Source organism: Pongo abelii, chromosome 9 (genome assembly GCF_028885655.2).
Source record: "Pongo abelii isolate AG06213 chromosome 9, NHGRI_mPonAbe1-v2.0_pri, whole genome shotgun sequence".
Classification (NCBI taxonomy): domain Eukaryota; kingdom Metazoa; phylum Chordata; class Mammalia; order Primates; family Hominidae; genus Pongo; species Pongo abelii.
The window spans coordinates 55,686,858-55,692,500 of NC_071994.2; the positions used below are offsets into that span (position 1 = coordinate 55,686,858).

Consider the following 5,643-nt stretch of genomic DNA (forward strand, 5'->3'; position numbering starts at 1 on the left):
TGACAGAACTGAAAGAGTAACATCTTTTTGAAGCTGCCAAAGTGTTGTAGAGTAGATTTCCATGCCTTTGACTCTATGCTTCTCAGTCCTTCTAACCTCTGAGAGTATTCTTTCAGCTTGCATGTACTCTGAAAGTTCAAAATAGACCCTTCCAATTTGGCGCAGAACCCAACCAGTATTGTAGTGGTGAGAAGGTAGATGGCTCAAAATATTCATAGCTTCTTTGCAATGGTATGAACACAAAGCTAAATAACCTTTCCCCCTTTCACGAAGAAGGCTCATGAAGCCTTCTGCTGCTGCTTTTTGTAGATTAAAAGCCTGAATCTGAGGTGTGATTGTGGATATTTTCCCTTCTGAATGATGAAAGAGTCCAATTTTGTAATTTCCAGGCTATCGTTTATGTTAGGTTGAGTTATTCCTCCTTCATTAGTTTTACTTTTTGTTTTTCTGTTTGGGATTTTAGGTGGAAACTTAATTTTTAATGTCTTCCTATTCTCCTTGGTTGCGGAACTGTCACTAGTAAAGAGTCGTGAACTTCTTCAATGCAGTGCATTTGGGGGAGATATCATAGTGGGGCTCAATATCTGAGGTGTTGTATTTATTTATGGATCAGAACTTTCTGTTTGTGCAAGAATTGGAGTTACCTCTTGGCTATTTCCACTCTGTGAGAAGACAGACTTTGCTCCAGTTTGGCCGATTCTGGCAACAGACTTTTTTGAAGGGGCTCTGGTGGATGGCACATCAATTTCAGAAGGTGTATTAGTGTAGTTTTGTAAATAGGATCCATCTCCAGGACTTGGGGTTTCTAATGGCAAAATCCCAAAACTTGGGGCTAATGGACTAAGAGCTGCTGGTCCTCCTAATAAACTTCGACCAGTTTTTGGTTTATTTTGAACCTGCTTAGAATATATGGAAGTTCCTGTTCCCAGTGGGACAGTTTCAGGTGAAATTACAGCTGAATCAATAGAAGATACTGGGAAATCTGTATTCAAGGAATATTTTGAATTAGAAGATTCTAAATTCAATATGTTTAATTCAGTTGTGTCCTGGGGTGTTTCTGTAAGAACGATCTCAGGCTGTCTGTGACATAAACTATGATTAGGTACTTGTGTTGTGCAAGAGTTGGGCAGACAGTTGCTAAAGTTCTGTAAAGACGTGAATTTAATTGTTTGGTCAGGATCTGGCTTTTCAACTATTTCACATAACGATTCAAAGGGATACCAGAAGAAAAGATTTAAAACTAAGGCTATTTTGGTAGCATTCTGATCCTTTGGCAAGCCGATCTGTCTTTCAATATACATGTCCGAATAATGGAAGGGGAAATCAAGCTGAATCACCAAACTCAGTAACAATATCATCATGGCTTTTCTGCTTATGAAGCACTCCACCTGATAAGATTTGTTCCCCTTCTGCAAGCTTGCTGGGATCAACACAACACTTTGCAAGCAGGTATTTGCATTGCGGTGTAGTACAACTATGTCCTTTCAGGAGTCCATATGCTTTACAGGCCTTTCCTGGGTGGTAAGAACAGGTCGCCAGTAAAAACAAGGCTTCTTCTCAGTGTACTTCTGCATAAAGGCGTTCTGTGAGAAAAACCCCATCTCGGTATGCATAGAGGTTTAATGCTTGCCATATAGCAGCCTGGACGGGTTCCTGCAGCACCGTCGTCGTCGAGGCTCAGACCCACTTTCTGCAATGCCTCAGGCCCCCCCACCAACCCGCCCAACCTCCTTCCCCCCGTAGTGGCTCCGGCCCGGCCAGCCTCAGCTCATTTAAACTCACCAGTTTTGTAGGTTGCCTGTTCACTCTGATGGTAGTTTCTTTTGCTGTGCAGAAGCTCTTTAGTTTAATTAGGTCCCATTTGTCAATTTTGGCTTCTGTTGTCATCGCTTTTGGTGTTTTAGACATGAAGTCCTTGCCCATGACTATGTCCTGAATGGTAATGCCTTGGTTTTCTTCTAGGGTTTTTATGGTTTTAGGTCTAACATTTAAGTCTTTAATCCATCTTGAATTGATTTTTGTATAAGGTGTAAAGAAGGGATCCAGTTTCAGCTTTCTACATATGGCTAGCCAGTTTTCCAAGCACCATTTATTGAATAGGGAATCCTTTCCCCATTGCTTGTTTTCCTCAGGTTTGTCAAAGATCAGATAGTTGTAGATATGTGGCATTATTTCTGATGGCTCTGTTCTGTTCCATTGATCTATATATCTGTTTTGGTACCAGGACCAGGCTGCTTTGTTACTGTAGCCTTGAAGTATAGTTTAAAGTCAGGTAGTGTGATGCCTCCAGCTTTGTTCTTTTGGATAAGGATTGACTTGGCGATGCAGGCTCTTTTTTGGTTCCATATGAACTTTAAAGTAGTTTTTTCCAATTTTGTGAAGAAAGTCATTGGTAGCTTGATGGGGATGGCAAAGGGATCTAGAACTTGAAATACCATTTGACCCAGCCATCCCATTCCTGGGCATATACCCAAAGGACTATAAATCATGTTGCTATAAAGACACATGCACACGTATGTTTATTGCAGCATTATTCACAATAGCAAAGACTTGGAACCAACCCAAATGTCCAACAATGATAGACTGAATTAAGAAAATGTGGCACATATACACCCTGGAATACTATGCAGCCATAAAAAAGGATGAGTTCATGTCCTTTGCAGGGACATGGATGAAATTGGAAATCATCATTCTCAGTAAACTATCACAAGAACAAAAAACCAAACACCGCATATTCTCACTTATAGGTGGGAATTGAACAATGAGAACACATGGACACAGGAAGGGGAACCTCACACTCTGGGGACTGTTGTGTGGTGGGGGGAGGGGGGAGGGATAGCACTGGGAGATATACCTAATGCTAGATGATGAGTTAGTGGGTGCAGTGCAACAGCATGGCACATGTATACATATGTAACTAACCTGCACATTCTGCACATGTACCCTAAAACTTAAAGTATAATATTAATAAAAAAATAAAAATAAAAAATAAACTCACCAGTTACCAGGGGTTGGGGGAGGCCAAACCAGAATGACTTCTTTACCCTGCTGACTCTGGAAAGCCTGGCCCCTTGTGATCCATTGCAAAGTGAGAGTTACCTCATGTTTGGAAAACGGATCTGATCCCAAGTTCAGTGGAGGGATGTGGCATGTAGGACGAAGGACTCTCTTCCTTCTGATTCTGTCTGCACAGAGGGTCCTAGGGCTGGAGCTCTCTCTTTGCGGACTGCTGACTCCGTCTACCTTGGGTTCCATCAGCCCCACCCTGGGACACGGGCCTTGGCAAATTCTGGCCCTTCCTGGCCCTTAAGTGGCTGTCAGAAACCCCTTCTCGTGCTCGGATGCCCCAATGACTGTGGCTCGCACCTCTCTGGAAACATTGGAAATCTCTCCTCTATGCATGGTCACCTAAAAGCCCAGGAGCTTGGTACACACGGCCGCCTTCCTCCTCACTGCTTTCAGGAGAGAATGCTGAGTCTCCTACGGATTCTTGACTTGAGTTCTTCATGGGTGTGTGGTTAAGACGTAGTTAGACCAGACGTATTAACTCAGGCCGGGTGCTGGTGGCTCACGTCTGTAACCCCAACACTTTGGGAGGCCGAGGCGTAGGATCCCTTGAGGAATCACCTAACTCTGGAGAGTTTGAGGATGCAGTGAGTGAGCCATAATGGTGTCACTGCACTCCAGTTTGGGCGAAAGAATGAGTGAGGCCCTGCCACAGGCATGCAGGCAGGCAGGGAGACAGACAACAGCTGTATTATGTTCCTCTCAGGGTAGGAAGTAAAAATAACAGAAAACAGCACTTAATTTTTTTTTGGGGGGGGGGCAGAGTTTCACTCTTGTTGCCCACGCTGGAGTGCAATGGCACCATCTCGGCTCACTGCAACCTCCACCTCCTGTGATCAAGCGATTTTCCTGCCTCAACCTCCTGAGTAGCTGGGATTACAGGCATGTGCCACTACACTTGGCTGATTTTGTATTGTTAGTAGAGATGACATTTCTCTATGTGGGTCAGGCAGGTCTCGAACTGGCCACCTCAGGTGATCTGCCCACCTCGGCCTCCCAAATTGCTGGGATGACAGGCTTGAGCAGTTGTGCCTGGCCAGTTACTTTTTTTTAAATTTTCAATTTTAATCTATTTATTATTATTATTTATTTTTGAGACGGAGTTTCACTCTGTTGCCCAGACTGGAGTGCAGTGGCGTAATGTCAGCTTACTGCAAGCTCTGCCTCCTAGGTTCACACCATTATCCTGTCTCAGCCTCCAAAGTAGCTGGGACTACAGGCGCCCGCCACCACGCCTGGCTAATTTTTTGTATTTTGAGTAGAGACGGGGTTCCTGTGGCTGCCAGGATGGTCTCGATTTCCTGATCCCTGTGATTCGCCTGCCTCGGCCTCCCAAAGTGCTGGGATTACAGGCATTAGCCACCGTGCCCAGCCTATTTATCTATTTATTAACTTTGAGTCCAGGTTATGATACGAGTCAGTTTTTGTATTTTTTTAGAGACGAGGTTTCACCATGTTGCCAAGGCTTGGATGGAGGGATCCACCTTCCCTCGCCTCCCAAAGTGCGGGGATGACAGGCATGAGCCTACCGTGCCCAGCTCCCCCACTTCCCCCCCAGCTTATCCCTCAGGTGCCCAAGGCCAAGCGGTGGTGTGTGGTTCCCACCCCCAGCACCCCTCCTCCAGTGGCCACCACTGTGTCTGCGAGTGGGTCCTGAGGGAGCTCGTTGGTGTGGGGGTTGAGGTGGTTGAGTGAGACGCACCCCTCCCACGCAGGGAAGGGTGCCGCTTGGTCTGGCGAGCGCAGGTCCCATGATCCCCTCTGGCGGGTGCGTGCGGGCCATGTGAGCTATCGCGGTGGGCTCAGGCAGGTGATGCATGTGCCGGCAGACTGCCAATGGGCTACTGTTCGGTCTCCGACAGGTTGTGTGTAGGTTTACTTGGAGGTGCTTTGCCTGGGAGAAAGGAGGCAGGTGGACGGGGGGACCCTTGGGGGATTGCGTGCACGCGCAGCAGCCAGGCCCCTGCCCAGACCGTGAAGGCTTAAGGTTGCCGCACGCATATTTTTCTTGGTACCACAGGCCCCCTCCCTTCCCCAGGCGTCCCTGAGCGCCTCTGTGGGCCCGACGAGGGGCAACTGGCAGGTGGGGAGTGTGAACCATCCTCGGTGAGAAAGCCTTCTGTAGCGATCCAAGAGGTGTGCCTTTGGGTTACAGGATCCCCCGGCCTGCCACCTCTCTCTGCATTATGGTAGTGCTGCCATAGTGACTCACTTGCAGAGGACCCTCCTCCCCTTCCCCCTCGATGGGATGGGGGTGGAGAGCAAGGGTTTTGCCGGGCTCCGCGGTGGGGACCGAGGGTGCCTCGTTGCCTACTGTGTGGCACGCGTCTCCCTCTTCCAAGTTGGGGGAAGATCCTGCTGGGCCGGACCGGCATCGTAGAGGTTGGGAAGCTGCGCAAGAGGTGGCTGTGCCCGGTGTTCCATCCAGTGAGTGACTCGCTCTGCTGTGAGCTGGATCTCTGCCCACTCCCCTGTGGAGAAGCAACCGGTGCCGACGACCGCATTTGCGTGGCATGGGGTTGGGCTGCCTGGCCCTGGGAAACGTCCCAAGTGGGGGCCACGCCAGTCTCCCAGAGC

The 5,643-nt window shown here is 48.0% G+C and overlaps 1 pseudogene; it reads right to left on the bottom strand.

The window, feature by feature from the left end:
• Window positions 1-345: 345 nt before the first annotated feature.
• Window positions 346-4,849, bottom strand: LOC134762132 (cell division cycle protein 27 homolog; annotated as a pseudogene).
• Window positions 4,850-5,643: the final 794 nt, after the last annotated feature.